This window comes from Crinia signifera, chromosome 6, assembly GCF_055691185.1.
Source record: "Crinia signifera chromosome 6, ASM5569118v1, whole genome shotgun sequence".
Taxonomy (NCBI): Eukaryota; Metazoa; Chordata; class Amphibia; order Anura; family Myobatrachidae; genus Crinia; species Crinia signifera.
In genome coordinates, this window is record NC_139222.1 from 229,566,451 (window position 1) to 229,589,249 (window position 22,799).

At 46.7% G+C, this 22,799-nt stretch overlaps 1 protein-coding gene across 1 annotated transcript in view; it reads left to right on the forward strand.

The window, feature by feature from the left end:
• Positions 1-2,856: 2,856 nt before the first annotated feature.
• Positions 2,857-22,799, forward strand: part of ASAH2 (N-acylsphingosine amidohydrolase 2) — a 112,285-nt gene continuing 92,342 nt past the window's right edge. The window contains exon 1 of the mRNA XM_083150177.1: positions 2,857-2,973. The gene's annotated coding sequence lies outside the window, so the exon portion shown is untranslated. The remainder of the gene's footprint in view (positions 2,974-22,799) is intronic.

Here is a 22,799-nt window from a genome sequence, read left to right on the forward strand (position 1 = left end):
TTGGATTACTACAATGCCCTCTACCTTGGTATCCATCTAAAGAACTGCACCGATTACAGCTGGTACAAAACAGCTGCCATGCCAACCACTAGCCACTTAACTCACATTCTCTTCTCCCTCCACTGGCTGTCCATAAAATGGTGAATCATCTTCAAGATTAACTTACGGAGTCTCAAAGACCTACATGCCCAAGGTACCAGAAGCAGCTTCTGATTCCATACTGTCCCACCCGATTACTGCGATCTGTAGATCAGTACCTAGAATCTCCCGTAATGCATCTGTGGGTAAAGCTTTTAGCCATGCAGCTCTCACTGTATGGAACGCACTTCCTCGCACTGTTTGAGGGGACCCTACTCTAAAACCCTTCAAACCTCAAGACTTTCCTGTTTACTCAAGCATTACCTTAATTCCCTTAAGTATTTTTTTATGAGAAGCTTTTCGGTACTTGTGTATTATCACGGCGCCCACTACTCTATTTGCGTAGAGGGCTATTCACCGTAGTGAAATCGCATGCCATATTGTATGGCATGCAATGCGATTTTTCTATCTAATGATTCACTGCTCTGTGTCAGTGAATCCATTAAAAAGATAGGATGCGATAAAAAATCGCATCGCATGCCATTATTGTATGGCATGCGATGCGATGGTGTGTGATAAAAAATCGCATGGCATGCGTTGTGATGAAATATCGGTTCTGATGGAACCTAGAATAATGCCATTTAATGGTAAAATTACATATAATGTCATTTATTTTGGCCCCCCAATACTATCCACATCATCCCGAAGCATGGCGAGCACAGCGGTACGTGTCCGACCGACCTTTTCATACCCCCGCTATCCACGTCGGCGTGGAGTTGATTTTATATAGTGTGGCGAGCACAGCAAGCCACCTAGCGCGAAGCGTGGCGAGCGGAAGCGTAATACATGTAACAATACACGGCCGCTCGCCACGCCTCGGGCCCGGTGGCTCGCTGCGCTTGCCATACTATATACTATCAACTCCACGCTGACGTTATAAGCATCAAAATCGCATCGCATGCCATACCATAACGCCATGCAATGCGATTTCACTACGTTTGCGTACGTAGTAAAATCGGGCGCCGTGCTAATACACAAGTACCAGCTTTTCTGTACTTCATTTTTCCTGTACTGTTTTACATTCATTCTGTCTGTTAAGCACCTTGAGTCCTATATAAATAAAATTATTCTTCTTCCCAAAAACACAGGCATGGTGCCGCTGTTTGCCAGGATCTCGGTCAGAGAATGGAGATTTCCAGGCCTCTTTGTTGTATCTGTGGTGGTCCATGGGTCACACAGTTGGTTGATGGGGTCACAGTGGGGATCACTTATGCAACAGGAGGCGTGACTAACATAAATATTATCACATATGGAATAACTATCACAGCAGCGATAGCTACTCCAACTACATCTAAATCAGGCCCATTGTATAGTACAGGGGTGGCCAACCGGTCAGAGGTAAAGAGCCGAAAAAAATATCGGTAGTCAAGCTAAAGAGCCGACATCATGCGCGCGCCGAAGGCGCATGCGCAAAAAAAAAGGGGTGTAGTTTATTTTGACCCCTTGGGTGGGTGTGATACAAATATGCCTCCAATAGTGCAGTGCCATATATACATATGCCCCCAATAGTGCCAGATACACATATGCCCCCCACGGTGCCAGGTATGCCCCCACAGTGCCACAAACTGCTATGCCCCCACAGTGCAAATTTCCCAGAAGCAGCACTCACCGTTGTTGCTGCTGCTGCCGGGCGGGGAGAGGACAGTCTGGTGTCCCCCTGCAGTCGTCCTGTCATGTCACCGATGGGAGGAGAGCACAGCACACCGCGCGTCTCCTTCCCCCTCACTTCCCTGTAACTGGGCTGTCCACCAATGAAAGCTCGCTGGCCGTCTCCTGATTGGCTGCTGGCCCGCGAGCTCTGATTGGCGGACGGCCCAGTCACAAGGATGCACAGTAAGGGGTAGGAGAGATGCGCGATGCATGCTCTCCCCCCCTCAGAAGGAGAGGGGGTTCAGGGAACCGGCAGCAGGGGGACTGGGACGGGCGGTGGGCGGCGGGCAGCAGTGGGAGCAGGAGCCTCACTTTACAAAGGGGAGAGCCGCATAAGGCTCAAGAGCCACAGGTTGGCCACCACTGGTATAGTATATAAATGCAGAAGAGAGTTTGTCTGAAGTTAATTGCAGCAATGAATGGGCTCGTAAACTTTGCTGATCTTTTTATTTGTGAGTAATCACAAAACCAATAAAAGTATTTAATAATGCAAAAAAAAACCACCACAAGAAAATAATCCTGGAATTTCATAAACCCATATTCTCATTGCTATATAATCCCCCAGAAGAATGATTATCCAGAATAAATGCAATGCAACAGCTCTATTGTGGATTTCATGTGAAAGTTCAAATCAAGTTATCCTGAGTATAATAATCACTGTACTTGCATAATTACAGCCCTTTATTGGAGGCGCATATACTGTACAGCTTCTTAAGACCGCAATAAACAGAAACTTCCAATAGATATGTAAATGTACACAATGATATATAAATTGGTGAGATCTACTATATAGCATTCAGTCTGTGCTCTTTGTGGATGGCTCTAAATACAGTATATAAATAATCATTTAAGCAAATTCTTAAGCCAGATCCTAAATAGAAGTCAGCATATAGGGTCCCCATTTACCAACAAGACATAACCCTTTTAAAACCTACTAAAGGGGTCATGTCTTCTCCATATATAATAAACAGGAGTAAGCATACTGCTGATTGTCACACATTGCCCGTGTATAGGTGGTGATCGTTATATGGTCCTAGGTGCCAGCAATGAGGAGCCAGAGTCAGCTGATGCCAAATGGGTGAAAGTCATGCACAGCCTCACCAGTGTACATGACACAACAGCTCATCACTGGCTGCAATAGATTGCCAGCCACACCACGGTGGTTATGGAGACGTCACAGTACAGGTACGTAATGCTATTTGTTAAGGTCAATGCAATAATAAACAAAACATGCTGCTGGTAATAAGGATGATTATTAAGTGAAGACCATAGTGGTATACAAAGCTGGTCTTGTGGTGGATAGTTCTGCAATTATCCCAAGATATGCAGTATATGATGCATAATATATTCGATTACTGCATATCTACCCAGCTGGAGAACCACAGGCATTTTATTGGTGTCTCCTCACTTGTGGGTCTCTTATCCAGAGGGGCAAGGATGATAAGTAAACCAGTATATAGGTAATAATAGGCAGGCATCCGATCTAGTTCCGCTGGTGAGCCAACTATATACTGTAGAACACATGCTTCTTGGAAATCTATACATATAGTAAGTGTAAGGGTTGTGTCAGTGCATAGACCCTAAAGACTGTTTATGAACTACGGAGGCAAAAGCATTTTTTGTCTCTTTGTTCCGGCACCATGCAATAACTGCACACACACATGATATATTTCACATGAAAATCCGTAATCGCAGGGCAAGCTCAGGGCTGCAGGAGTAGGTGTCAGGACCGGTGCCATACCAGGCTTGCCCATTGTTAGTAGCCACTAGCATCTTTTTGTGTTAATCCCTGAAGGAAAATTTGCAAATATTGTTTACAAAAACATTTTGTAATCAAGTGGTCAATATGAAATATACATCACAGTATTAGATGGCACTACTGTGTAAATGAGTCCTGCTGAGCAATAACAGACATCCATGCAAGAGGGGTGTGGTATGGGACTCCGACAGTCGGGATCCCGACATTATCCCGACGTCGGGATCCCGACTGGCCGGAGTCAGACAGCATGGTGAGCGCAACTAAGCCCCTTGCGGGCTCGCCACGCTGTAGGCACGGTGGCTCGCGAGTCACCTATTCTATTCTCCATCTATGGGGGTCTTGTACCCCCATGAGGGAAAATAGCGGGTGGCCGTCGGGCACCCGGCTGTCGGCGTTTTGACAGTCGGGATCCCGACGTCGGGTAAATGACTGTCGGGATCCCGACTGTCGGGAAACCGTCCGGCACCCTGCAAGGGAAGCTGTATATTATTAATCATAAAATTCTGCTCTCAAATTGTAAATAAGTCTAAATTAAATTACTAGTCCAGTTAAGGATTTTTGACCCACTGGGTTTGGTCTCATTTCAATTGCAACTTTTCAGGATGTTACAGCGCAACAATAGATGGGCATCTGTATATAGTAGTGCAGTCATTAGAAAAGACCATTATGTATGATGCGGTATCTGCCGCTGGTTGAGTTGGAGGTCCCATGAAGCAGCTGTCTGGAATAACCAATCAGGGGATGGTATCTGTGAGGAGCGGCTGTAGAGAGGGCAGCGTATGGTTCAGCTAGTCCTGGATCAAGAGCTCCTGTGGCTGCAAACAGCTAATCTCTCTGGTGTACAGATCAATATGGAGCCCCATAATGCAGCTGTCAGGTTCTCATGAGTGTAAACAATTCTGCTCTCCTGCTCAGGGCTAGGACCATGAGACAGTGGCTACCTCATTTTTGGTGAAGGGTGTAATCAACATCGGCAATTTCTCTGTCCCGTACTCCCGGCTGGGTGTCCCCCAATGTTGCAACCGGCACAGGGCCCACGTGGCTCGGTGTGGTGGACGGGGGTATTAGGCGCAGCGGCAGTCGATCTGTCCGGAACCTCCTGGCTAATATATCATACAATAGCCGGCTGGATCCCACCACTCTTGTTTTGAAAAAGCCGCCCGGGAGTGGCGAAACGCATCCTAAAGGAGTCTTTACCCAACACCCGGCATCATTTGCCCTTTCCATCAGGATCGTCACCCCTGTCTCCAGACAGCACAGCATAGCTGGGATCTGAGGCTGTGGCAGAGAGTCCGCCAGCATCTTTACGCTGTCGTGGGCGGGAGACAGTGACCGTTGGTGGGATCCAGCCGGCTACTGTATGATATATTAGCCGGGAGGTTCGGGACAGAGCGACTGCCGCTGCACCGAATACCCCGTCCACCACACCGAGCCACGTGGGCCCTGTGCCGGTTGCAACATTGGGGGACACCTACCCGGGAGAACGGGACGGAGCAATTGCCGCTGTTGATAACACCCTGATAAACCACATTGAGGAAGATGTATTAAGCTTGGAGAAGAGATAAACTGGAGATAAAATGGAGATAAAGCACAGCCAATCAACTCCCAACTATAATTTTCAAACACAGTTGATTGTCTGGTGCTTTATCTCCTTTAACTTTATCTCCAGTTTATTTCTTCTCCAGGCTTAATACATCTGCCCCATTGAGCCGTGCGAGCTCTGTGGTGTCATAGAAGCCATTTGATCCACAACAGTGGATATCAATGCTGCATTGGAGGTTTGGGCAGATGTATTAAGCCTTAACATGAGATAAATACAAGGGTGATAAAGAGAGATAAACGTCCAGCCAATCACCTAACTGACTTTTTTCAAACACATCCTGTAACATGGCAGTTAGCAGGTGATTGGCTGGACATTTATCTCTCCTTATCACCCTTGGATTTATCTCTTGTTAAAGCTTAATACATCTGCCCCAATATAACTGTTTCTAAACGTTAAACAGAGACTTTTGTTGCAAATTATTGGTATTGATTCTGGACTTTGAGAGACTAATGCCACTAAATACAGCTTAATTTGAAGCTGGGTTACAAACTATCACTTCAGATATCAGTTTGGTGCTTCCCAAAAGGGACCGAATTAACAGTTGATTGCAATCAGCAATAGTGTAGCTTTTTAGTGCCAATTGGTCTTTATACTGTGTGTACTATTTTATTGCTTATTTTATGTAATGTTATATGTGTGTTTGTCTAATTAATACATTTTAAATTGTTGTGTACCTTTGAGCGCCTTTTCTTTTTCTTGTGCTACTTTTGGAGGTTTGCATTCCTCCAGCGTGGTGGCTGCAGGGTGACTCATTACACCACTGTAGACCCTAGCACCAAAGACACCTTCTTTTTATATCCAATCATGATAGTTTATATTGCTGGTCCCTTTATTGCAACAATTACATGTGTTGGGTGTTACTTTTTTTTTAAAAGAGGATGAGATCAGCCAAAGAGCCTACATCGCTGTGGCATAAATCTACCTATCCCAGCCATAAAGGCTTGAGGCGAATCTCAAACATTACATTTAATTATTTTGCAAATACTTTCCTATTTTCCCAGCATTTGTTAACCCTTTGAGTGCCAAGTGAATTTTTCAAAATAGGTGTGAAAATTGGCAAGCAAACATTTTTATTCATCATAATGATCTGTAATGTTACCATATATAGGAAATATAATCTTTATTACACAACATTGTTTATTTAAATTTGTATAAGTGTGAACGACGCTGGCATTTATAGCGGATATTTTGCATATCTCTCACAGAGCTGTTGGCACTCAATGGGTTAATGTTACAGTTTATTCCACTTTAGTCAGTGACTTCAGGAACTGCGTGAAATGTTTAAATGGAAAACACAGGATTTTAATGGAGGGGGGTGAAATATGATATATAGGGTGTGGGACGATGGACAAACCAATAGGTTGACACCATTAGGTCAACAAACAAGAAGGTTGACATGCAAAAATGTCGACATACAAAAAGATGGACCTGCGAAAAGGTCAACATGCAAAGAGATCGATGGGAAAAGTCGACAAGGGTATTTTCACTGTTTTTTTACCTGAATGTTGACACAGTCGACATGGACACAGGTTTAAGTGCACCGCGTCCCCTCGCATGGCTCGCTGAGCTCGCCATGCTTCAGGCACACAATTTTATTCTCCCACCGTGCCCTAGTGGATGGAAGGGCATGTCGGCTCAAAAAACAGTGGAAAAAAAACCCAGGTCGACCAAATGCTTGTGTCGTCCTTTTTGCATGTTGACCTTTTCGCATGTCGACCTATTGGTTGTCAACCTTTTTGGTGTCTACCTGTTGTCCAGATGCCGATTATATATATGCATGCATTCATACACACCAAGCAGAGGTGCAGCTCTCGGGTAGGACAAGGCAACATTCCATTTGGGTCACAACTCTTGGCATAATGCCATGATTCACAGGTGTTCTATGAGGGCGCAGGGCCAATAGAATTTAGATTAATGTCTTACTGGCCCCTGATAGGACGGACAGTGTCAATAAAAAAATAAAATGTCTGTAAGGGGGAGTTGGGGGTGGAGGATAATCCGGGTAATCAGAACCACCCTCCCCCACGCGTGTGCCAGTTTTTCATTTGTTTTATTCCATACATTCACTAGTGGTTTTCTGTGGCATTAAAGCTGACTTTAGCAACCACTCAGCATTTATACACGTTCTATTAATGTACAGTACTAGATAAATGATACATAGGATCTTATACAACTGGGTACAAGCAACAAATGCATACGATTTGGGATGAGAGAGCACACAAGGTACAGTACTCTTGGCAAACTGCACACACTCCTCTCGGCACTATGTAAAGTCTACTTAGCAATAATACTTGGTTTTAAAGCTTCATTTCACATTATCTTTTTTTCTCTATTATTTTAATTACGTTTTATTTTATGCTGGATTTGGTTACGCTCACAGATAAAAAGGTGAACGAAGGTTTCCTAGTTTCAGGTTTGCATTAGAGAAAATGTCATGAAACAAATTGGAGATATTTTTAAACATGCACAGAATGCAAAGTCAGACAGGGATGGTGGTTTCTGGTCTATAGCGCCCTCTGCTGTATAATGAGAAATACACCAGAATTACTGAAAGTTCCATGCCATCACCTGAGCAAGACACTAAGGAAAATTTACTAAGATGTGTATTCTACTTCACATGTGATGTTGCTTTTGGCAACCAATCAGATCCTGTCTACTATCTTCTAGAGGGTACTAAATAAATAAGTAAATTCTGATTGGTTGCCTATAGCAACATCACATGTGAAGTAGAATACACATCTTAGTAAATTTCCCCCATTGTGTTGATTATGTGGCAGATATAGGAAACAGAAACTGAGTACACACACAAAGATTTATCTGTCCAATCTGTCTGGTGGAACTGTTTGGGTGCATATGACAATTCACCATTTGCTCCCAAACACTAAGAAAAAGAGACAATAGTCATTCAGACAAATTGGTTAAAACCATTTGAATTAACAAACTTATTTGAACAATCATTTTTATCCATTTTCCAGCATTTATGGGAAAATGGTTAATTGTCCTTTGTTCCGGTACATTGCCAAATTTTTGTTTCTGCCAGACAGATTGGACAGATAAATCTTTGTGTGTGTACACATCTTAAGCTTGACTATAGTGCTAATTCCCTCTTCATCACACATCTGCTAGAGATCACACCGCCTGGCAAGGTGGATTTCTGCATGACCTTGCTTTCTGTGGGGGTTTCTGAAACTTGTTTAAATTAAATGGATTATGTCCAGAGACCCCTTTTTTTAAAATTAAATCTGTAAAGTACATTTGGTATTAATGCTATAAGCCAGAGTTCAGGCCAAAAAGAAAAAAAAAATAGGAGAATGATTTGTTTGGGAGTTGGAAGGAACCTCAGGATCTCATTGCTTTGTATGGATGTCTGTTGTTGTGGATCAAACAAATGCCAAGAGTTATTGTTTGAGTCTTTTCACCAGATGCTATCGAGTCCGATTTAGCCAAAACAAACGATGTTCATTCATAACAATTATTTTAGAGCAAACAGTACACAATGGGCTTTTAGATGTCACCATGGTGTCTATTATACTAAAACATTTGTTGTTGTTGATTTGTACACTTGTATATGGTCTTTATTATAGCTGTTAAACATTTTTAAAGGTATTATTTAAATACTATATGTATGGTGTTTACTTTTTGATAGATATTTTTTATATATTTTTTAATTAGCAATCTTTATATCTGTGATTTACATTGCCATTTACCCACTCCCCATTTATTTATTTATTTATTTATTAGCAGTTTCTTATATAGCGCACACATATTCCGCAGCGCTTTACAGAGGATATTTGACCATTCACATCAGTCCCTGCCCCAGTGGAACTTACAATCTATATTCCCTACCACATGTACACGCACACACAGATATTCTAGGGTTAATTTTGGGGGAGCCAATTAACCTACCAGTATATTTTTGGACTGTGGGAGGAAACCGGAGTACCCGGAGGAAACCCACGCAAGCACGTGGAGAATATACAAACTCTGCACAGTTAGGGCCATGGTGGGAATGGAATCCATGACCTTGGTGCTGTGAGGCAGTAATGCTAACCATTACACCATCCGTACTGCCCAACACTGCTCCTACTCCTCATACTGAGAGGTTATTGCTCCCACTCCCCATCTGCCTGGACACTGCTTCTACTTCACATACTGCCTGAACACTGCTCCCACTCCTCATACTGTCCAGTTATTGCTCTCACTCCCCATTCTGCCTGGACACTGCTTCTACTCCACATACTGCCTGAACACTGCTCCCACTCCTCATACTGAGCGATTACTGCTCCCATTCCCCATACTGCTCCCAAGACTGCTCCCACCTCCCATACTGCTCCAACACTGCTCCCACTCCCCATACTTTTCTAACACTGCTCCCACTCCCCATTCTGCCTGAACTCCACATACGGCCTGAACACTGCTACCACTCCTCATACTGACCGATTACTGCTCCCCATTACTATGCTGCTCCCAAGACTGCCCCCACTCCCCATACTGCTCCAACACTGCTCCCACTCCCCATGCATTTCTAACACTGCTCCCACTCCCCATCCTGCCTGAACACCTCTTCTACTCCACATACTGCCTAAACACTGCTCCCACTCCTCATACTGTCCAGTTATTGCTCTCACTCCCCATTCTGCCTGGACACTGCTTCTACTCCACATACTGCCTGAACACTGCTCCCACTCCTCGCACTGCTTCCAAGACTGCTCCCACTCCCCATTCTGCTCCCACACCCCATACTGCTCCAACACTGCTCCCATTCACTGTACTGCCTGAACACTGCTCCCACACCCCATACTGCTCCCGCACTGCTCCCATTCACTGTACTGCCTGAACACTGCTCCCACACCCCATACTTCTCCCGCACTGCTCCCATTCACTGTACTGCCTGAACACTGCTCCCACTCCCCATTCTGCCTGAACACCTCTTCTACTCCACATGCTGCCTGAAAACTGCTCCCACTCCTCATACTGTCCGGTTATTGCTCCCACTCCCCATTCTGCCTGGACACTGCTTCTACTCCATATACTGCCTGAACACTGCTCCCACTCTATAGAAGCCTATGGGCTTCTTTTCGCCGCCCGCCGACGCAAACCCGCCTCCTCGCCGACCCCCCCTCTGGCTTACCTTCCTGAAGGGTCCTCCTGGACCCTGGAAGGTAAACCTCTCCTCCCCCTAGTGACGCAGCCGGACGTCCTTCCGGCTGCAGGGGGGAGGAGGAGGCGCCGGGGACAGCATGCTTAGCTGTCCCCGGCGTGACGCCGCGTGAGGGATGCAGGAGCCGGCTGGGAGGTGACGGAGACCCCCCGCACACCACATTCCAGGTATCGCGGGGGGCCTCCGTCACTGCACCGCGATGCCAGCCGCATATGTTAGTACATATGCGGCGGCATTGCGGCGCGGGGGGGGGGGGGTGCGAAGGGTGGCGATGTATTTTAATACATCCCGCCCTTGATCCTTATTTTTTTTGTAAGGATATCAATATGCCAATCCCAAGCATGTTTAAATTGGTCTACTGTATTTGCCTCTACCACCTCTGATGGTAGGCTATTCCACTTATCCACTACTCTTTCTGTGAAGTAATTTTTCCTCAGATTTCCCCAGTATTGCCCCTTATACACGATGCCCACAATAGAAGTGCACATTACACATAATGCCCACAGAAGTAGTGACACTTATACACATAATGGGCCTTATTCTAGTTCACTCTTTCATACAAAATCCTTGTTAGATGGACAAAACCATGTGCACTGCAGGTGGGGCAGATGTAACTTGTGCAGAGAGAATTAGATTTGGGTGGGGTTTTACTTCAAAGTGAGATCTATATTGCAGTGTAAAAATAAAGCAGCCAGTATTTACCCTGCACAGAAACAAAATAACTCACCCAAATCTAATTCTCTCTGCACATGTTACATCTGCCCCCCTGCTGTGCACATGGTTTTGTCCATCTAAGAAGGATTTTGTCAGAAAGAGTCCCTTGACAATGGGCTACTTAAATGATTTAATCAGAATAATGGGTCTCTCTGCCTTTAACGTTTTCCCTTTTTCTCCCCTTAGTACTGGGGTAGCCAACCCTAGTCCCCGAGAGCTACCAACAGTGCATGTTTTGCAGGTCTCCTCACAGAATCACAAGTGAGCTAATTAGCTCCATCTGTGGATCTTTTAAAATGTGTCAGTGATTAATGAGTGCAGCTGTGCAGCAGGTAGGTTGTCTGGAAAATGTGCACTGTTGGTAGCTCTCGAGGGCTAGGGTTGGCTACCACTGCCTTAGTACATAGATGTTTATGTTACAGTTGCAGACATTCTGGTAGCCCTCTCCGGTGGCTGCCAGTTTGGGGCAGCAATGCAAGATGCGGAGCGTGTGGCTTGGCATGGGGAGGGGGCATGGCTAGAGGCTGTGAGGGTAGGCATGGCTGCATGATCACATCATTGTTGCCATGCCTCTGCTATGCAATGCTGAGATTACCAGTTGCCCTTCTGGTTCTACCACTTTACTCAGTAAGTGGTAGGTAGGGTATGGGCATTTGCAGGACACTTGCCCACTTTCCCACGGGGCCAAGAGCATCACCAAATTATCGGGAGCCTCTCGGACGGTCTGTGAGTGTAGGCAAGTATTAAACTGTCATGGTCCTAGCTCCTTTCTTATTATCATGTTCTTCTGACCTGGCCTGCAGAGGTAATCTGAGAGGATTGATCACCTGTGTACTGACCTGGCCTGAGGAGGTAATCTGAGAGGACTGATCACCTGTGTACTGACCTGGCCTGCGGAGGTAATCTGAGAGGACTGATCACCTGTGTACTGACCTGGCCTGCAGAGGTAATCTGAGAGGACTGATCACCTGTGTACTGACCTGGCCTGCAGAGGTAATCTGAGAGGACTGATCACCTGTGTACTGACCTGGCCTGCAGAGGTAATCTGAGAGGTCTGATCACCTGTGTACTGACCTGGCCTGCAGTTAGCTACTGAGAGGACTGATCACCTGTGCACTGACCTGGCCTGCAGAGGTAATCTGAGAGGACTGATCACCTGTGTACTGACCTGGCCTGCAGTTAGCTACTGAGAGGACTGATCACCTGTGCACTGACCTGGCCTGCAGAGGTAATCTGAGAGGATTGATCACCTGTGCACTGACCTGGGCTGCAGAGGTAATCTGAGAGGACTGATCACCTGTGTACTGACCTGGCCTGCAGAGGTAATCTGAGAGGTCTGATCACCTGTGTACTGACCTGGCCTGCAGTTAGCTACTGAGAGGACTGATCACCTGTGCACTGACCTGGCCTGCAGAGGTAATCTGAGAGGTCTGATCACCTGTGTACTGACCTGGCCTGCAGTTAGCTACTGAGAGGACTGATCACCTGTGCACTGACCTGGCCTGCAGAGGTAATCTGAGAGGATTGATCACCTGTGCACTGACCTGGGCTGCAGAGGTAATCTGAGAGGACTGATCACCTGTGTACTGACCTGGCCTGCAGAGGTAATCTGAGAGACTGATCACCAGTGTACTGACCTGGCCTGCAGAGGTAATCTGAGAGGACTGATCACCTGTGTACTGACCTGGCCTGCAGAGGTAATCTGAGAGGACTGATCACCTGTGTACTGACCTGGCCTGCAGAGGTAATCTGAGAGGACTGATCACCTGTGTACTGACCTGGCCTGCAGAGGTAATCTGAGAGGTCTGATCACCTGTGTACTGACCTGGTCTGCAGTTAGCTACTGAGAGGACTGATCACCTGTGCACTGACCTGGGCTGCAGAGGTAATCTGAGAGGACTGATCACCTGTGTACTGACCTGGCCTGCAGAGGTAATCTGAGAGGACTGATCACCTGTGTACTGACCTGGCCTGCGGAGGTAATCTGAGAGGACTGATCACCTGTGTACTGACCTGGCCTGCAGAGGTAATCTGAGAGGACTGATCACCTGTGTACTGACCTGGCCTGCAGAGGTAATCTGAGAGGACTGATCACCTGTGTACTGACCTGGCCTGCAGAGGTAATCTGAGAGGTCTGATCACCTGTGTACTGACCTGGTCTGCAGTTAGCTACTGAGAGGACTGATCACCTGTGCACTGACCTGGGCTGCAGAGGTAATCTGAGAGGACTGATCACCTGTGTACTGACCTGGCCTGCAGAGGTAATCTGAGAGGACTGATCACCTGTGTACTGACCTGGCCTGCAGAGGTAATCTGAGAGGACTGATCACCAGTGTACTGACCTGGCCTGCAGAGGTAATCTGAGAGGACTGATCACCTGTGTACTGACCTGGCCTGCAGGGGTAATCAGAGAGGACTGATCACCTGTGTACTGACCTGGCCTGCAGAGGTAATCTGAGAGGACTGATCACCTGTGTACTGACCTGGCCTGCGGAGGTAATCTGAGAGGACTGATCACCTGTGTACTGACCTGGCCTGCAGAGGTAATCTGAGAGGACTGATCACCTGTGTACTGACCTGGCCTGCAGTTGGCTACTGAGAGGACTGATCACCTGTGTACTGACCTGGCCTGCGGAGGTAATCTGAGAGGACTGATCACCTGTGTACTGACCTGGCCTGCAGAGGTAATCTGAGAGGACTGATTATCTGTTTGTTAACCCAAATAATCACCATTTAGCATTCAGGGGGGTATTCAATCTAGGATCATGACTGTCGATCCCTGCCGACAGCCGTGATCCCGGCCCGTTTGCGGTCAGCCCGACAGCTGAATGACAGACGGGATTCAATGTCCTGCCTACCAATTGGCGCAAAGGGGACGTGGCTGTGAAAAAGATATCGATATCGCTAAAGACAGCACTGCACAGAAATATGTGAGCAATATCATTTTTCATTTAATCATTGGTGTAGATGTATCAAACCCTATGAGAGAGTGAGAGAGAGAGAGAGAGAGAGAGAGAGAGTGATGTCATCGTCCATAGCAACCAATCAGCTTCTTATTTTATTTACTGTGCATATGATTATTATATACACTTTCTCTACTTCATTTCCTTGAAGGTTTGAGACATCTCCCCCTATATCAGGTGCTCACTTAGGGGTAAATTGACTAAGATGGGAGCTCTCATAGGTTCTATGTATTATCTTCTAGAAGGTGCTAAATAAATACAAAGTAGAATTGGTTGCTATGGGCAACATCCCATCTAGAATTCCCATCTCCGTAAATTTACCCCTTATGCTCTATTTGACGGTTTCCATATTTCTGCATATTGTCACTTGAATCTTTCTGTGTAATTATTATGTTTTATGTTCTTGGATATCTTGGCTTTGTATTTCCCCATAAATGTAATTAATGACAACAATGTCCTTCTTTTCTATAAAACATCAGATTCAATGGCCAACAAATATTTTACCCTCATAGCAGGGCCGGCGTCACCACTAGGCAGCTCTAGGCATTTGCCTAGGGCGCCGGCACCTGGAGGGCGGCAGTTCGCCCCTCACCCCCAGCATGTGCATATAGCTGGCGGCGTCGGCATCCCTGCAGTGCTGGAGCGGGCAGGGGTGTCTGGTTTTGAAAACACTTGCCGCACGCTGATTGGCTGAGATTCAGCCAATCAGAATGCGGCAAGTGTTTTCAAAATCAGAAGCGCTTCCTGCGCCGCCGCATAGCGCTAGTTATTCTCTATTCACTGCAAGGACCCCGCAGACAGCAGCTTTATACACAGTGACAGCGCCGCAGGTACCCCCGCGGCATGGACACTACTGCCCGCTCCAGCACTGCAGGGACACCGTTGCCGACAGTTTTATAATACAGGTACCAACCCCCGGGCACAGGGGCGCCCCCACCCCGACTCGCCTGGGGCGCTCCGGTGCCTTGCACCGGCCCTGCCTCATAGACATATAGAGAGATCCTATAAACTTTCACCATGGTCCCAGATAAGTATACTTAATCAGAGAACTCTATCAATGCTATCGCTAAATCGCTGATTAGTATGTAGTAATAAAACTGCTCATGTGACTACAACCCTTAATGAAAGTCCACTTAGATAAAATGCAGTAAAATACATCTGCAATTGAAGGCAAAACAAGATAATGTTGCTTCATGGTTAATATAGGAATGTTCCAGTATTATACCGCTTTCAGATCACACTCTGAACCCGGGTTATTGCCATGTCCTAAACCCGGGTTGAGGTGCGGTGTGAAAGCGCAGCTGTCAAAAATCCCATGTCTAGCAACCTGGCATTTCAACCCTGGTTTCGACCAGGGTTGAACATGGCTCTAATCCGGGTTGGCATGCAGTCTGAAAACTCTCATGTAGTGTTATCCAACACTGCAATAATCAAACGCTGCTATCCTCTGTCTCCTGTGATGAGGTCAGCAGCCAGAGCCCAGAAAAACAAGCAGCACACTGCAGAGCACACGTCTGAGGCAGCCTTCTGGCAGTCGCACAGCCGTGTCCTCAATTTTCCTCTCAGCCCAAAACAGCGCATTCCTCCTATTTATGAAATAGCTGCACAGTGTGACACATTGTGACTCATGAGCTCAGTAATGTCTGCCATGGCTGCCGCTGCAATGCTGTGAACAGTCCCCGCTCATCACTTTTGTTTCCTTTGTGACATCATGTTTGTGAGCCTGAAAAAGGTACATTTTTAATGACACCCAGTGTGTAAGCAACCAACCCGGAATAACCCGGGTTAAAGTGCAGTGTGAAAGGGGTAAAAAAAAGTGTCTTTCTATCAAATCAAAACAAAACTGAAAAACCCATGCCAGGGCCGCTGGAGATTGTATAAAAAGTCTCCCCCGGCTGTGGCATTACCCAATGGCTGTTGGAACCCGATGCTGTATTTTTTTGGCACATAGAAGCATTGCATGGATCTGATTAATCTATGAGATGCTTCAGGCTTGTCCTTATTTGGCTGCCCGGAAACTCAGCAGCCAAATATGACTTCTGGTCCTGCGATGTGGACAAGAGTGCAAGAAGTGTTTAGGGTTGGCACAATATAGACACAAAATATTATTTCTACAAAAAGCTTGCTCTGTTACAGTAGGACCACTTCATACTTGCCTACCTGACCCTCTCCATGCGGGAGACAATTCTCTGCTCCTGGACTTCCCTGGTAATGTATGATTGCCAGCACCTGTGGTGAAACACCTTTACCTAGCTCCTCACAGGTGATGGCAATCATACATTACCAGGGAAGTCCAGAAACAGAGCATTTTCTCCCGCATGGAGAGGGTCAGGTAGGCAAGTATGGACCACTTGGACCTCTGAGAGTCACAGTTCTTGTTTGGACTGAATCTGGAGTCACAGGGACAGATGGTAAGGGTTGAAATAACTAACATGACCCTCTTGCGGTACAGATGTTTGTTTTTCTGCCAACTGTTCAGGAATACAGGAAGCAAAATTAACTTGAAGCAATGGACACATTTTCTTCAAAAACTCAGGCAAACAGACAAAAAAATTTGAGCTAACTGAACATGCAAGTAGAACTCTATTTGCATGCACGGTGTTAAGTGCAACATTTCCACAGGGATCATTAGCAAGATTGCAAATACCAGGGAGTTCTGCAGCTAGGGTTTTAACTAGAGAATCCAAACTGACATGTCCTTCAATTCTGTTATGATTACTCCCAGAATAATGCAGAGAATCCAGGTATCAAAGATGGTGAACAACTGCAGAATGTTTATTGGGAAAAACACTTAAGAAAACAAAAACAGGAAACTAGTAAATCTCAGATAACTAAAAAGTCCAGAGACCAGGATACTTGTAACTTTAAATTTGGGCAAAGGCAAATAACTGAAAAGTCCAGGACACACAGAAAACAGGAATGTTTACAAACGGAAGCAGTGCTGGTTGGTAGCGAGGCAAGGACAGCGGAGTGTGACAATAACAGGTGCAAGATCCAAACATAGAAGACGTCAGGCTGGGGAAACACAGAAGCAAAAGCAGGTTTGTAAAAAAACAAAAACCCAGGCACTGCAAACACTTCCTCCAGAACAGGATTAATGACCAGCACTGAGTATTGGCATCAGACTGCTTAAAAGGGCAGCTCGCAGGTGTCCCAGTTTACATGATTAGGCCTCACTCACCAGGCACCTGATGCCAAATGAGTTCCATATAGCAGCCCCTCTGGCAGAAAGAGGAATTGCAGTCCAGTGCCTGGTGACCCGCATATTAACAGGTAGATATAACATTGACTTTGACACATATACACCTGTCTCCTGGAGAGTGTTCTTGATCTGGCCAACTGCTGTGAAGGGGGTTTTCTTCACCTGGGAAGTAATTCTTCTGTCATCCACCATAGTTGTTTTCCGTGGTCTTCTGGGTCTTTTGGTGTTGCTGAGCTCTACGGGGTGTTCTTCCTTTTCAAGAATGTTCCAAACAGTTGATTTGGCCACACCAAATGATTTTGCACTCTCTCTGATGGATCTCATATTGAGAGTCGACAGCAACATGTAATACCCTTGTATATATATATAGGTTACATGCTAAAAGTAAGGGGCATCCCTATTAATGGAGAAATGGACTATTCCAAGTAGCCACCTCTAGGAGAGAGTACAGCGGACTGTGCCATTTTCCCTGCACAGGAGGGAGTAACTTAATCCTGAGTGTGGGAGCATCGGAATGTCAAACATCTAAATAAAGTTGGGGTGCGCGTGATAACCGCGGGGAGCCCGTTGAGACAGAGAAGTTTCTAGAGGGAGAGGAGAGTAAACGAAAAAAAAACCAGAAACGGCAGAGCTGCGCAGCCGGAGAAGGTGTGGATAGCTGTGCCGGGGGAGAGAGACGGTGTACGGAAGAACCGGCGGCCGGATACCTTCCGGTTAACATCGAGGGTGATACCTGGCTCCGGTGCTCAGTCTGGGTGATAGCCGGTGCGATTGCTGAGAGACGCGGCTAACAGGTCTCGTCAGCGCGGAGAAGCGCCATAGCAGGGAGGCGGGGCAGTGTCCAGCGTCATCCAGGAGGCGGTGTGTGATAATACCAGATCATCTGGTAGTGAGAGAGAGAGAAAGGCTGGACCCGGCCAGGCTCCGCTGAGGGACTGGGAGCTGTATATTGAAGGGTGAGTGAGACGGCAGCACAAATTAACAGCAGGGGCAGCAGTGTCAATAGGTCAGGCCCCTCACGTAACTCTCGTCCCTATCTTACAAGTGATAGTGATTCTCTGCAACAGTGTAGCCATTGATGAAGTTGGCTGAACGCCCAGGAATTGAGGGTATTAACTCTTGCTGGCCAGGAAGCTTTTGGCAGCACTAGATGGACAGCGATATTTAGGACTGTAGCAGTCGTACCTAGGAATTCAGGTCTAGGGTAATGGACCTCAGCAGCCGTGTATAGGAATTTGGGTCTGATGAAAAGTTAGCATCCAGCAGCCTGGTAGCTGGACTAAACCTGGCTAGTTAGAAGTCAGGGGACGTCCATCAAAGCAGCTATTAATTCAGGCAGGATCTCGCCCCCCTCCGACCGGCCCACCAGTGCAGCCTTACCTTGATCAATCATCATTCGCATAGTAGGACTAAACCCGACCGCGGGTCAGGGGACGTCCACTAGGATACGCCAGCATCTGAGGCAGGACAGCATACTACTGGCACGTCAACATTCATAGTACTACCTCAGGCAGGAGCAACTCATAGCAGGGCTAAACCCGACTTGCTAGAAGTCAGGGGACGCCCCAAGAGTAAATAGTCAGAACTACAGAGCAGGATCCTATCCGGGGAATAGTTAGGTATTTCCTCAACTTCATAACTCCTTAAGTCTATGCATAGTGAATTATCAGCCGCAGGATAACTAACATATGCGACCACGGATAACCTAGAACTGGGACTTGAACTTAAGGGATGTTTTATTGACGCAATAGATCTACTAGATATTTGACTGCAGTCAGGTGATAGACGTCAGAGCTCTGAACTATAGCAAATAAGTAGTAATTATTATAATATAGTAGATATAGAATTGTTGTGCACTACTGTCAATGTTTGCCATAACCACAAGGAGCGGCTAGTTGAGGGCGGAGTGTGGTGATTCTTTCTTGGCTCCCCTAGGAGGTTGTTAGCTGGTCTTGAGAGATACAATATAGGTTAGGCTACTTTGTATTGTTAAAGCCATATACTGTAAAGTAAAATTAGCGTTTATTGTAGGAGACCCTCTAGAGGAGTCGAAGTTTAGAAACATCACAGTACAGTGTCAGTAACAATAAACTTGTGTAAGGGGTGGACTATTGCAATAGCTATCCATATATATTGCCGTTACCTATCTGGATTGTGTAATATACTCTGGTGTTTGTCTAAGTTAATAAATGTATGAATAAATTATTCTCTGTTCAATCCAATGGACCATTATTACGGGTGATTCCCCAAGCTCACCCAGATTGTGTTCACTAAATATATATAGTGATTGGTAGTCGGTATCACCGCTTGGGGTGGAGGCACTGCATAAAACATATCTTCGGAGCCCTTGAAGAACACAGCGTTACATATGGAGGCACTGCTGAGATCCAATCCGAACAGTATGGAGAGTTTAACTAAACAAGATATACAGGAGTGGATTCAGGAATATGGTGTGGAAATGGACTGCAGTTTTGGGATTGAAGGAACATTTGACAACTTGTCCGATGATGAAATTGTGAAGGAAGTAGACAAATTATACGGAATAAATAGCCCCAAGTTGATTGATAGGAGGACCCGAGCTGGGGGCGAAGAAGTGTGGGCTGTATTAATCACCAACCTGAGTAAACTGGATTCTAGCTTAATTCCCTCTCAGATTATCATCTCCCCGTCACCCACTCGAAGATGGAAATTGGTCTGGCCTGAAATTTCTCCAGAGGATCCGAGAACAAACCCCATAGAACAGCTACGAACAAACGCGGGTGATGGGATAACTGAGCATGACCCCATACCCATCAATACGTCTAGAACCGATACTACTCGGGAGTTAGTGCCCGATCCCTCAATGGATAATGTAATGGATCGGGTGGTCAGCCAATTCGAGAGGTGGCATTACGAGGGTGGTTATCGAAGATTGCGCATTTTTTCGGGTATAATTCCTGTACCATCAGGAGAAGAGGGTTATGAGGCCTGGAGGGAAGCGGCCTCACAGCATTCGGAGGAATGGAGATGTCCGGAACATGTGAAGAAGCAACGCATCGTGGAAAGTCTTAGGGGGCCGGCAATGGGCATCATTTAAGCTACAAGGAGAAGCAGTAGTACGGCCACTCTAAAAGACTATTTCGATGCCTTAGACTACTCCTTTGGGACATTAGAAGATGTTGGAGACATCTTATCCCGGTTAAATCATACTTATCAGGAACCCAGCGAAACTTTGACCACCTATATATATCGCATTGACAAAATTCTGTACAAGTTGTTGGAAAAAGGGGGGAATTAAAGGAGCAGAGGTAGATAAAAAAAGGGTACTCTTTACCTAGAACGGCGCCCGTCGCGGGCATCGCGGGTACATTTATGCCTGCCCGCGACGCGACCGACGCGATGCCCGCGATTTTCCCATTGAAAACCATGTTAAACCTGAAAAATCGCGTCGGTCGCGTCGCGGCCGGCCATAAACGTACCCGCGATGCCCGCGACGCGATGCTCCCGATTTCCCATAGGAAGCAATGTTAAAAGCCGCGATGGACCCGATTTTAGTGTTAAATGCCTCAATCCACCCGATTTGGCCATAGGAATCAATGTTAAATGGGCTACAGAGCCCATTAACCCTTAAATGTCCCCCCAAATTTTTAACGCCACCCCACGATCAACGCCAACCCGAAGCGTGGCGAGCGCAGCGAGCCCGCGAGGGGCGGCGGTACGCGTCCTCCGACCTTTTCATGCCCTACTATCCACGTCGGCGTGGTGTGAGAATAGAATAGTGTGGCGAGCGCAGCGAGCCACCGAGCCCGAAGCGTGGCGAGCGCAGCGAGCCCCGCGAGGGGACGCGGATACCTTCACAGGTAAGCGCGTCCCCTCGCGGGCTTCACAGGTGTCCGTGGCCACGCGGACACCTGTGAAGCCCGCGAGGGGACGCGTATAACTGTGAAGGTATCCGCGTCCCCTCGCGGGGCTCGCTGCGCTCGCCACGCTTCGGGCTCGGTGGCTCGCTGCGCTCGCCACACTATTCTATTCTCAACTCCACGCCGACGTGGATAGTAGGGCATGAAAAGGTCGTAGGACGCGTACCGCCGCCCCTCGCGGGCTCGCTGCGCTCGCCACGCTTCGGGTTGGCGTGGATCGTGGGGTGGCGTACAAAAATTGGGGGGACATTTAAGGGTTAATTGGGGCTATTTGGGCTCTGTAGCCCATTTAACATTGATTCCTATGGGAAAATCGCGGGCATTGAGGCATTTAACGCTAAAATCGCGGTCAATCAGGCTTTTTAACATTGTTCTCTATGGGAAAATCGCGGTAATCGCGGGTACCCGATTTTGATGTACCCGCGATTTACCCGCGATGCCCGCGATTACCGCGATTTTACCCGCGATGCCCGCGATTTCAATCGTGGGCGCCGTTCTAGGTAAAGAGTACCAAAAAAAGAATGAAGTACGTGCTGAGGGGAGCATTGACCACTAATCCCGTGGCCCAGCGGCTGCGGTGCAGTATGTCCAAGGTGCCAGCCCCAACTCTTGGTGAACTGATCAAAGAGGTAAAGCTGGAAGAAGTTCAAATTGAGAATTGGGACAAAAGCTTAAAGAGAGTAAAAGTTATATTACCAGCCCCTGAAGTACCACTTCCAGCTGATAAGCTATACAAGTTAATGGAAGAACAGAATAAAAAATTAGATCAGCTTATAGCCATACAAGCTCCTCGCCCCCAAGAAATGCCCAGAGTTCCACCTATGAGTCGGGGAAGAGGGTATAATCGACGACCTGAGGATAGAGGGAACTATACCTGTTATAGTTGTGGTCAACTGGGCCATCGCAGTTTTGAATGCCCTCAACGTGGAGGATACAGCAGAAGATTAAATCAAACTGACTCTAGGGATTCTGCACTGTCGGGAAACTCACAAGGGACGCCAATGAACCCCGCATCGACTCCCAACTCTTCGATGTAAAGTCAATGGGGAGCACCCCCTGGTCTAGTTTAATGCATCATGGTATAGTTGGAGACGCACCAATGGTTCCTGCACTAATAAATGGCCAGTATTGTAAGGTACTGTTGGACAGTGGGTCACAAGTTTCAATCATTTTTGAGAGCTGGTATCAACAACATATGGCAGATGTACCATTGAACCCCATTGACGGACTGGTGATCTGGGGGTTGAGTCATCAAAAGTACCCCTATTTGGGATATGTTACTACCCACCTGCAGTTCATGGACCATACAGCAGCTTATCCAACCCCATTGCCCTTTTTAGCCCTGGTGTGTCCTGATCCTCCTTCTGGACAAGAAATCGTCTCTGTAATTGTGGGGACCAATTCAAATTTATTCAAAACCTTGTCTGACTGGTGCCAAAACCAAGATCACCTAATTTCCCAGTATTCCGAATCTGAGACTAAGTCTCTAAATTCCTTGGCGTCCCCGACGAATATGGCACCCCCCAGAAATGTTGCGGTTGAACCTCCCTCCTTCCATACCCGGATCCTTGAATGTTTTAAAGGCAGTGATATCTCCAATGATGAACGAGAAAAACTAATCCTGGACATGAAAAAAATTGAAGCAGTATATTCATTAAGTGATTGGGATTTAGGAACGGCTACGGGGGTGGAACATCGAATTAGAATGAC